This window comes from Fistularia commersonii, unplaced genomic scaffold (assembly GCF_037954325.1).
Source record: "Fistularia commersonii isolate RoL2024-O1a breed Wild unplaced genomic scaffold, RoL_Fcom_v1.0 HiC_scaffold_92, whole genome shotgun sequence".
In the NCBI taxonomy this organism is placed as follows: domain Eukaryota; kingdom Metazoa; phylum Chordata; class Actinopteri; order Syngnathiformes; family Fistulariidae; genus Fistularia; species Fistularia commersonii.
In genome coordinates, this window is record NW_028234050.1 from 57,501 (window position 1) to 70,000 (window position 12,500).

Genomic DNA, 12,500 nt, shown 5'->3' on the forward strand with positions numbered 1-12,500 from the left:
TCACATATGTGTGTGCCCAGAGGTCCGGGAGCTCCAGTCATAAGTCCGGGTGATCTATGTCCGGAGAAGGCTCACATTAGCCGCTCTAAGGGGTCCTGCTGCCCCCCAGCTTCCCGGCCTTTGAGAAGAGACACATAACTCCGCTCTTCCGCTTCTCCGCTATGGGCCCTGGTACTCCCGATCCTCCGAACTCAGGTGAATTGCGTGACGTGCTTCTGCTCTCCTATAAGCCCCTACACACTTCGAACACGGCTGTTATCACCCTGTTACTGCATTTCAATGACACCCATTTGCTTTCGATCTCAGTGTCTGCCACCGTACGCAAAAAGCGGGGGGTGGGGGGTGGGGGGGCATAAGCGCATTCGTGCTGTAAGTAATCAGAAGTTAATAGTGTTAACGGTTTGCGAGAAATTTTTAATGCTAGACAAAAAAAGAAAATTAAAAGGATATAATTAAATAAATAGATAGAAAAATAAAATTAAAAACGAAAAAAAAAAATTGTGAGGGGAATATAACATGTAATTAAGTTGGCGGTTCACAGGGAATCTCAGACATCAACCTGTTTTTAATTGAACATAAATAGTACACCCAAATATACAAATGTACAAATAAACATAGCAAGGTAGAACTGAATGTCAATGAAACAACCAGGCATGAGGAAGCAACGGACATGAGGACATTTGTTCTGTATGTAATGAGAAGTTAATAGTGTTACAGGTTTGTGAGAAATTTACAGTGCTAGACAAAAAACGAAATTAAAAGGAAATAATTAGATAAATAGATAGACAAATGAAATTAAAACCAAAAAAAAAAAAATGCAAGGGGAATACGACATGTAATTAAGTTGGCGATTCACAAGGAATCTCAGACATCAAACTGTATATTTTTTGTTGTTTATATATAAACATATATAAACAATCATATATTGTTTGTTGTTTATTTTTGGGATATATTGAGGAATATTTAATGGAAAGGAGTCACAATCGCTTTTTGACAATGTCGAAGTGTATACGTGGCTATAGAATTTAAAGTTTTCATTAGAAATTATAGCCTCATCTGTAATTTCCTTGTTGTTAAGACGGGCTTAGCTTTGCTCCGCTCCTCCTCTCCTCCGCTCCTCCGCTCTTCCGCTCCGGGCCCTGGAACTCCCGATCCGCGGGACTTCGGTGAATTCCGGGCCAGTTTTTTGCTCTTCTGCTCTCCTCCCCTCCTCCGCTTCTTCGCTCCCCCGCTTTGGACCCTGGAACTCTTGAACAGGGCCGGGCTTCTGCCCTCCGCCTCTCCTCTGCTCATCCGCTCCAGGCCCTGGCACTCCCTGTGATCCAGTCATTCGCATGTGCGTGCCCGGAGGTCCGGGAGCTCCACTCAAACGTCCGGGGGGGATAAGGGTAAGGGGTCCTGCCCCCCCCCCCTCGCCGCCTCTGAGAAGAGAAACATCTCCTCCACTCCTCCGCTCATCCGCTGCGGAACCAGGTACTACCGATCCGCCGGACTCAGGCGAATTGCAGAAAGGGGTTTTGCTGTCCTCCGCTCCTCCGCTCCTCCGCTCCTCCGCTCCTCCGCTCCTCCGCTCCTCCGCTCCTCCGTTTCGGGCCCTGGAACTCCCGAACCGCTGGACACAAGCGAATCACGGTCCGGGCTTCTGCTCTCCTCCGCTCCTCACCTCATCCGCTCCAGGCCCTGGTACTCCGTGTCCGCGGGAACCCCCCCCAACCCACAAAAACAAACTCTCACACACACACAAACACACGCACACACACACACACACACACACACACACACAAACACACAAACACACACAGACACACCTGAACTCATCATCGCTGTGCTGATAGCATTGGCCGAAACGTATCCACAACCAAACCAACATTAGCTCATCCACTCATTCACATATGTGTGTGCCCAGAGGTCCGGGAGCTCCAGTCATAACTCCGGGTGATCTCTGTCCGGAGTAGGCTCACCTTAGCCGGTCTAAGGGGTCCTGCTGCCCCCCAGCTTCCCCGCCTTTGAGAAGAGACACATAACTCCGCTCTTCCGCTTCTCCGCTATGGGCCCTGGTACTCCCGATCCTCCGAACTCAGGTGAATTGCGTGACGTGCTTCTGCTCTCCTATAAGCCCCTACACACTTCGAACACGGCTGTTATCACCCTGTTACTGCATTTCAATGACACCCATTTGCTTTCGATCTCAGTGTCTGCCTCCGTACGGAAAAAGCGGGATGGGTGGGGGGGCATAAGCGCATTCGTGGTGTAAGTAATCAGAAGTTAATAGTGTTAACGGTTTGCGAGAAATTTTTAATGCTAGACAAAAAAAGAAAATTAAAAGGATATAATTAAATAAATAGATAGAAAAATAAAATTAAAAACGAAAAAAAAAAATTGTGAGGGGAATATAACATGTAATTAAGTTGGCGGTTCACAAGGAATCTCAGACATCAAACTGTTTTTAATTGAACATAAATAGTACACCCAAATATACAAATGTACAAATAAACATAGCAAGGTAGAACTGAATGTCAATGAAACAACCAGGGATGAGGAAGCAACGGACATCAGGACATTTGTTCTGTATGTAATGAGAAGTTAATAGTGTTACAGGTTTGTGAGAAATTTACAGTGCGAGACAAAAAAAGAAATTAAAAGGAAGTAATTAAATCAATAGATAGACAAATAAGAAATTAAAACGAAAAAAAAAAAAAAAAATTGCAAGGGGAATGTAACATGTAATCAAGTTGTTTTTTTTTTTTTTTTTTTTTTTTTTTTACCAAAAAAAAAAGGAACCTCGGACATGGGTAACTATATTTTTTTGTTTTCGGATTTTTCCATAAGTTTTAAGGATTTTTTTTTTTTTTTTTATATTTCAAAATCGTTTATGAAGACATTAAAATTTGGGGAGCATTTTTGCATTCTGTTCTTGTGAATGAAGAACTTGGCCAGGCCTAAAAGAACATTGACACAGAGTTCATCTGTTATGTTGCTTATAAGTAAACAGAATGTTATATCATCTTTTGAGAAGGAAACTGGTGACGATGGAATGAGAAGGAGAAAAAATATATGGTCAGTGGTTTCAATGTTGTCTTCACAAAATGTACAAATATTATCTTCAAAATTAAAGCGTACCCTCGATAATTCCTTAGATGGGTAGATGTCAGTCATAATTTTGAAGTGGGTCTCTTTTGCCTTGGGGGTATGGGTAGAGTCAGATACATAGTTCGCAGCGTGGCAATCGATTCCTCATCAAATTTATTTAAAATATCCTTTTTTTTTTTTTTGACGTCCAGGGAATAAGTTTCCTGTGAAACATTTCCTAATAAAGGAGTTGCTGCGCTTTCTGTCCACAATTGAGATTCCCTGGAGTGATAGTCGGGGTAACTGTGGTTGTACGGTTCGGTGCGTCATTATATTTTTGGTCAGGAATACAAATTGTCGAGGCAGTGCGTTTCGTAACTTTAGCAACTCTAATATGGGAGGCTTGAATCTGTGTGTAGTACAGAACTGCTCATTGTCCAGAGGACTGCCAGTGTCATCCATCAAGTCAATTATCGACCATATACCTTTCTCAAAGCATTCCTTGTAAAACAGAGGTTTGTTGCCATGCAGTACATATCGATTGTTCCAAACTATTATACTGTGTGGTGAGAAATTGTGTACGTATATCATTTTCCAGTATAATAATATTTGTTTATGGAACTCTGAACATTTGACAGGAATCTTGTTGATATCCAAGTCAGAGATAAGCAGAAGACTCAGGCCGCCGACTTTGTTGAATAAGTAGTTTGGAGTACAATACCAGAAAGAACGATGAGGTTTGATCCAGGATTTCAACCAGTTCACCTTCAATGTCCCATTCAAGCAGTCCAACTCTATCACTTTCAGCCCTCCTTCACTTGTTTCTTTCACCATATGTGATTTTTCTTAGATGGTGTGGTCTGTTCCTCCAGATAAAGTTGAAATTGATTTGGTTAACAGATTTTACGAGTTGATTTGGAGCAGCATTGGAATACGCTGGGTATATACATCTGGATAAACACATCCATTTTAGTCAAATATATCCGGCCTAATATTGATAAATCTCTCTGGAGCCATATATTAGAATTAAGCTTTACTTTGATTCAGTTTAGATTCAATGTTCCTGGATTGATTTAACGTTTGGTCCTTGGATAGGAAAATGCTCAAGTATTTTATTTCTGATTTCATAGAAACATCGCTGATTTCCTTTAGTGGCGAGTCATGCAGCGCAAGAAGTTTGCATTTCTTTAAGTTTAATGACAATCCTGAAGCCTTGGAGAATGTTTTGGTTTTTTTCAGCACTTATTGGGACTTGATGTTCATTTTTCAAAACTAAGGTTGTGTCATCTGCCAGCAGGCTAATAACAATTTCTGTCCCCAACATTACTTCTGTCCCACACGTATACACACACACACACACACACACACACACACACACACACACACACACACACACCTTAATTCCACTCTTTTATATACGCATGTCTGGAGTTCCGGGAGCTCGTTCTCAACGTTCTGGGGATAATCATAGCTGTGCTGATAGCATTGGCCGAAACGTATCCACAACCAAACCAACATTAGCTCATCCACTCATTCACATATGTGTGTGCCCAGAGGTCCGGGAGCTCCAGTCATAAGTCCGGGTGATCTATGTCCGGAGAAGACTCACATTAGCCGGTCTAAGGGGTCCTGCTGCCCCCCAGTTTCCCCGCCTTTGAGAAGAGACACATAACTCCGCTCTTCCGCTTCTCCGCTATGGGCCCTGGTACTCCCGATCCTCCGAACTCAGGTGAATTGCGTGACGTGCTTCTGCTCTCCTATAAGCCCCTACACACTTCGAACACGGCTGTTATCACCCTGTTACTGCATTTCAATGACACCCATTTGCTTTCGATCTCAGTGTCTGCCTCCGTACGGAAAAAGCGGGATGGGTGGGGGGGCATAAGCGCATTCGTGGTGTAAGTAATCAGAAGTTAATAGTGTTAACGGTTTGCGAGAAATTTTTAATGCTAGACAAAAAAAGAAAATTAGAAGGATATAATTAAATAAATAGATAGAAAAATAAAATTAAAAACGAAAAAAAAAAATTGTGAGGGGAATATAACATGTAATTAAGTTGGCGGTTCACAAGGAATCTCAGACATCAAACTGTTTTTAATTGAACATAAATAGTACACCCAAATATACAAATGTACAAATAAACATAGCAAGGTAGAACTGAATGTCAATGAAACAACCAGGGATGAGGAAGCAACGGACATCAGGACATTTGTTCTGTATGTAATGAGAAGTTAATAGTGTTACAGGTTTGTGAGAAATTTACAGTGCGAGACAAAAAAAGAAATTAAAAGGAAGTAATTAAATCAATAGATAGACAAATAAGAAATTAAAACGAAAAAAAAAAAAAAAAATTGCAAGGGGAATGTAACATGTAATCAAGTTGTTTTTTTTGTTTTTTTTTTTTTTTTTACCAAAAAAAAAAGGAACCTCGGACATGGGTAACTATATTTTTTTGTTTTCGGATTTTTCCATAAGTTTTAAGGATTTTTTTTTTTTTTTTTTATATTTCAAAATCGTTTATGAAGACATTAAAATTTGGGGAGCATTTTTGCATTCTGTTCTTGTGAATGAAGAACTTGGCCAGGCCTAAAAGAACATTGACACAGAGTTCATCTGTTATGTTGCTTATAAGTAAACAGAATGTTATATCATCTTTTGAGAAGGAAACTGGTGACGATGGAATGAGAAGGAGAAAAAATATATGGTCAGTGGTTTCAATGTTGTCTTCACAAAATGTACAAATATTATCTTCAAAATTAAAGCGTACCCTCGATAATTCCTTAGATGGGTAGATGTCAGTCATAATTTTGAAGTGGGTCTCTTTTGCCTTGGGGGTATGGGTAGAGTCAGATACATAGTTCGCAGCGTGGCAATCGATTCCTCATCAAATTTATTTAAAATATCCTTTTTTTTTTTTTTGACGTCCAGGGAATAAGTTTCCTGTGAAACATTTCCTAATAAAGGAGTTGCCGCGCTTTCTGTCCACAATTGAGATTCCCTGGAGTGATAGTCGGGGTAACTGTGGTTGTACGGTTCGGTGCGTCATTATATTTTTGGTCAGGAATACAAATTGTCGAGGCAGTGCGTTTCGTAACTTTAGCAATTCTAATATGGGAGGCTTGAATCTGTGTGTAGTACAGAACTGCTCATTGTCCAGAGGACTGCCAGTGTCATCCATCAAGTCAATTATCGACCATATACCTTTCTCAAAGCATTCCTTGTAAAACAGAGGTTTGTTGCCATGCAGTACATATCGATTGTTCCAAACTATTATACTGTGTGGTGAGAAATTGTGTACGTATATCATTTTCCAGTATAATAATATTTGTTTATGGAACTCTGAACATTTGACAGGAATCTTGTTGATATCCAAGTCAGAGATAAGCAGAAGACTCAGGCCGCCGACTTTGTTGAATAAGTAGTTTGGAGTACAATACCAGAAAGAACGATGAGGTTTGATCCAGGATTTCAACCAGTTCACCTTCAATGTCCCATTCAAGCAGTCCGACTCTATCACTTTCAGCCCTCCTTCACTTGTTTCTTTCACCATATGTGATTTTTCTTAGATGGTGTGGTCTGTTCCTCCAGATAAAGTTGAAATTGATTTGGTTAACAGATTTTACGAGTTGATTTGGAGCAGCATTGGAATACGCTGGGTATATACATCTGGATAAACACATCCATTTTAGTCAAATATATCCGGCCTAATATTGATAAATCTCTCTGGAGCCATATATTAGAATTAAGCTTTACTTTGATTCAGTTTAGATTCAATGTTCCTGGATTGATTTAACGTTTGGTCCTTGGATAGGAAAATGCTCAAGTATTTTATTTCTGATTTCATAGAAACATCGCTGATTTCCTTTAGTGGCGAGTCATGCAGCGCAAGAAGTTTGCATTTCTTTAAGTTTAATGACAATCCTGAAGCCTTGGAGAATGTTTTGGTTTTTTTCAGCACTTATTGGGACTTGATGTTCATTTTTCAAAACTAAGGTTGTGTCATCTGCCAGCAGGCTAATAACAATTTCTGTCCCCAACATTACTTCTGTCCCACACGTATACACACACACACACACACACACACACACACACACACCTTAATTCCACTCTTTTATATACGCATGTCTGGAGTTCCGGGAGCTCGTTCTCAACGTTCTGGGGATAATCATAGCTGTGCTGATAGCATTGGCCGAAACGTATCCACAACCAAACCAACATTAGCTCATCCACTCATTCACATATGTGTGTGCCCGGAGGTCCGGGAGCTCCAGTCATAAGTCCGGGTGATCTATGTCCGGAGAAGGCTCACATTAGCCGCTCTAAGGGGTCCTGCTGCCCCCCAGCTTCCCGGCCTTTGAGAAGAGACACATAACTCCACTCTTCCGCTTCTCCGCTATGGGCCCTGGTACTCCCGATCCTCCGAACTCAGGTGAATTGCGTGACGTGCTTCTGCTCTCCTATAAGCCCCTACACACTTCGAACACGGCTGTTATCACCCTGTTACTGCATTTCAATGACACCCATTTGCTTTCGATCTCAGTGTCTGCCTCCGTACGGAAAAAGCGGGATGGGTGGGGGGGCATAAGCGCATTCGTGGTGTAAGTAATCAGAAGTTAATAGTGTTAACGGTTTGCGAGAAATTTTTAATGCTAGACAAAAAAAGAAAATTAAAAGGATATAATTAAATAAATAGATAGAAAAATAAAATTAAAAACGAAAAAAAAAAATTGTGAGGGGAATATAACATGTAATTAAGTTGGCGGTTCACAAGGAATCTCAGACATCAAACTGTTTTTAATTGAACATAAATAGTACACCCAAATATACAAATGTACAAATAAACATAGCAAGGTAGAACTGAATGTCAATGAAACAACCAGGGATGAGGAAGCAACGGACATCAGGACATTTGTTCTGTATGTAATGAGAAGTTAATAGTGTTACAGGTTTGTGAGAAATTTACAGTGCGAGACAAAAAAAGAAATTAAAAGGAAGTAATTAAATCAATAGATAGACAAATAAGAAATTAAAACGAAAAAAAAAAAAAAAAAATTGCAAGGGGAATGTAACATGTAATCAAGTTGTTTTTTTTTTTTTGTTTTTTTTTTTTTACCAAAAAAAAAAGGAACCTCGGACATGGGTAACTATATTTTTTAGTTTTTGGATTTTTCCATAAGTTTTAAGGATTTTTTTTTTTTTTTTTATATTTCAAAATCGTTTATGAAGACATTAAAATTTGGGGAGCATTTTTGCATTCTGTTCTTGTGAATGAAGAACTTGGCCAGGCCTAAAAGAACATTGACACAGAGTTCATCTGTTATGTTGCTTATAAGTAAACAGAATGTTATATCATCTTTTGAGAAGGAAACTGGTGACGATGGAATGAGAAGGAGAAAAAATATATGGTCAGTGGTTTCAATGTTGTCTTCACAAAATGTACAAATATTATCTTCAAAATTAAAGCGTACCCTCGATAATTCCTTAGATGGGTAGATGTCAGTCATAATTTTGAAGTGGGTCTCTTTTGCCTTGGGGGTATGGGTAGAGTCAGATACATGGTTCGCAGCGTGGCAATCGATTCCTCATCAAATTTATTTAAAATATCCTTTTTTTTTTTTTTGACGTCCAGGGAATAAGTTTCCTGTGAAACATTTCCTAATAAAGGAGTTGCCGCGCTTTCTGTCCACAATTGAGATTCCCTGGAGTGATAGTCGGGGTAACTGTGGTTGTACGGTTCGGTGCGTCATTATATTTTTGGTCAGGAATACAAATTGTCGAGGCAGTGCGTTTCGTAACTTTAGCAACTCTAATATGGGAGGCTTGAATCTGTGTGTAGTACAGAACTGCTCATTGTCCAGAGGACTGCCAGTGTCATCCATCAAGTCAATTATCGACCATATACCTTTCTCAAAGCATTCCTTGTAAAACAGAGGTTTGTTGCCATGCAGTACATATCGATTGTTCCAAACTATTATACTGTGTGGTGAGAAATTGTGTACGTATATCATTTTCCAGTATAATAATATTTGTTTATGGAACTCTGAACATTTGACAGGAATCTTGTTGATATCCAAGTCAGAGATAAGCAGAAGACTCAGGCCGCCGACTTTGTTGAATAAGTAGTTTGGAGTACAATACCAGAAAGAACGATGAGGTTTGATCCAGGATTTCAACCAGTTCACCTTCAATGTCCCATTCAAGCAGTCCGACTCTATCACTTTCAGCCCTCCTTCACTTGTTTCTTTCACCATATGTGATTTTTCTTAGATGGTGTGGTCTGTTCCTCCAGATAAAGTTGAAATTGATTTGGTTAACAGATTTTACGAGTTGATTTGGAGCAGCATTGGAATACGCTGGGTATATACATCTGGATAAACACATCCATTTTAGTCAAATATATCCGGCCTAATATTGATAAATCTCTCTGGAGCCATATATTAGAATTAAGCTTTACTTTGATTCAGTTTAGATTCAATGTTCCTGGATTGATTTAACGTTTGGTCCTTGGATAGGAAAATGCTCAAGTATTTTATTTCTGATTTCATGGAAACATCGCTGATTTCCTTTAGTGGCGAGTCATGCAGCGCAAGAAGTTTGCATTTCTTTAAGTTTAATGACAATCCTGAAGCCTTGGAGAATGTTTTGGTTGTTTTCGGCACTTATTGGGACTTGATGTTCATTTTTCAAAACTAAGGTTGTGTCATCTGCCAGCAGGCTAATAACAATTTCTGTCCCCAACATTACTTCTGTCCCACACGTATACACACACACACACACACACACACACACACACACACACACACACACACACACACCTTAATTCCACTCTTTTATATACGCATGTCTGGAGTTCCGGGAGCTCGTTCTCAACGTTCTGGGGATAATCATAGCTGTGCTGATAGCATTGGCCGAAACGTATCCACAACCAAACCAACATTAGCTCATCCACTCATTCACATATGTGTGTGCCCAGAGGTCCGGGAGCTCCAGTCATAAGTCCGGGTGATCTATGTCCGGAGAAGGCTCACATTAGCCGGTCTAAGGGGTCCTGCTGCCCCCCAGTTTCCCCGCCTTTGAGAAGAGACACATAACTGCGCTCTTCCGCTTCTCCGCTATGGGCCCTGGTACTCCCGATCCTCCGAACTCAGGTGAATTGCGTGACGTGCTTCTGCTCTCCTATAAGCCCCTACACACTTCGAACACGGCTGTTATCACCCTGTTACTGCATTTCAATGACACCCATTTGCTTTCGATCTCAGTGTCTGCCACCGTACGGAAAAAGCGGGATGGGTGGGGGGGCATAAGCGCATTCGTGCTGTAAGTAATCAGAAGTTAATAGTGTTAACGGTTTGCGAGAAATTTTTAATGCTAGACAAAAAAAGAAAATTAAAAGGATATAATTAAATAAATAGATAGAAAAATAAAATTAAAAACGAAAAAAAAAAATTGTGAGGGGAATATAACATGTAATTAAGTTGGCGGTTCACAAGGAATCTCAGACATCAAACTGTTTTTAATTGAACATAAATAGTACACCCAAATATACAAATGTACAAATAAACATAGCAAGGTAGAACTGAATGTCAATGAAACAACCAGGGATGAGGAAGCAACGGACATCAGGACATTTGTTCTGTATGTAATGAGAAGTTAATAGTGTTACAGGTTTGTGAGAAATTTACAGTGCGAGACAAAAAAAGAAATTAAAAGGAAGTAATTAAATCAATAGATAGACAAATAAGAAATTAAAACGAAAAAAAAAAAAAAAAAAAATTGCAAGGGGAATGTAACATGTAATCAAGTTGTTTTTTTTTTTTTGTTTTTTTTTTTTTACCAAAAAAAAAAGGAACCTCGGACATGGGTAACTATATTTTTTTGTTTTTGGATTTTTCCATAAGTTTTAAGGATTTTTTTTTTTTTTTTTTTATATTTCAAAATCGTTTATGAAGACATTAAAATTTGGGGAGCATTTTTGCATTCTGTTCTTGTGAATGAAGAACTTGGCCAGGCCTAAAAGAACATTGACACAGAGTTCATCTGTTATGTTGCTTATAAGTAAACAGAATGTTATATCATCTTTTGAGAAGGAAACTGGTGACGATGGAATGAGAAGGAGAAAAAATATATGGTCAGTGGTTTCAATGTTGTCTTCACAAAATGTACAAATATTATCTTCAAAATTAAAGCGTACCCTCGATAATTCCTTAGATGGGTAGATGTCAGTCATAATTTTGAAGTGGGTCTCTTTTGCCTTGGGGGTATGGGTAGAGTCAGATACATGGTTCGCAGCGTGGCAATCGATTCCTCATCAAATTTATTTAAAATATCCTTTTTTTTTTTTTTGACGTCCAGGGAATAAGTTTCCTGTGAAACATTTCCTAATAAAGGAGTTGCCGCGCTTTCTGTCCACAATTGAGATTCCCTGGAGTGATAGTCGGGGTAACTGTGGTTGTACGGTTCGGTGCGTCATTATATTTTTGGTCAGGAATACAAATTGTCGAGGCAGTGCGTTTCGTAACTTTAGCAACTCTAATATGGGAGGCTTGAATCTGTGTGTAGTACAGAACTGCTCATTGTCCAGAGGACTGCCAGTGTCATCCATCAAGTCAATTATCGACCATATACCTTTCTCAAAGCATTCCTTGTAAAACAGAGGTTTGTTGCCATGCAGTACATATCGATTGTTCCAAACTATTATACTGTGTGGTGAGAAATTGTGTACGTATATCATTTTCCAGTATAATAATATTTGTTTATGGAACTCTGAACATTTGACAGGAATCTTGTTGATATCCAAGTCAGAGATAAGCAGAAGACTCAGGCCGCCGACTTTGTTGAATAAGTAGTTTGGAGTACAATACCAGAAAGAACGATGAGGTTTGATCCAGGATTTCAACCAGTTCACCTTCAATGTCCCATTCAAGCAGTCCGACTCTATCACTTTCAGCCCTCCTTCACTTGTTTCTTTCACCATATGTGATTTTTCTTAGATGGTGTGGTCTGTTCCTCCAGATAAAGTTGAAATTGATTTGGTTAACAGATTTTACGAGTTGATTTGGAGCAGCATTGGAATACGCTGGGTATATACATCTGGATAAACACATCCATTTTAGTCAAATATATCCGGCCTAATATTGATAAATCTCTCTGGAGCCATATATTAGAATTAAGCTTTACTTTGATTCAGTTTAGATTCAATGTTCCTGGATTGATTTAACGTTTGGTCCTTGGATAGGAAAATGCTCAAGTATTTTATTTCTGATTTCATGGAAACATCGCTGATTTCCTTTAGTGGCGAGTCATGCAGCGCAAGAAGTTTGCATTTCTTTAAGTTTAATGACAATCCTGAAGCCTTGGAGAATGTTTTGGTTGTTTTCGGCACTTATTGGGACTTGATGTTCATTTTTCAAAACTAAGGTTGTGTCATCTGC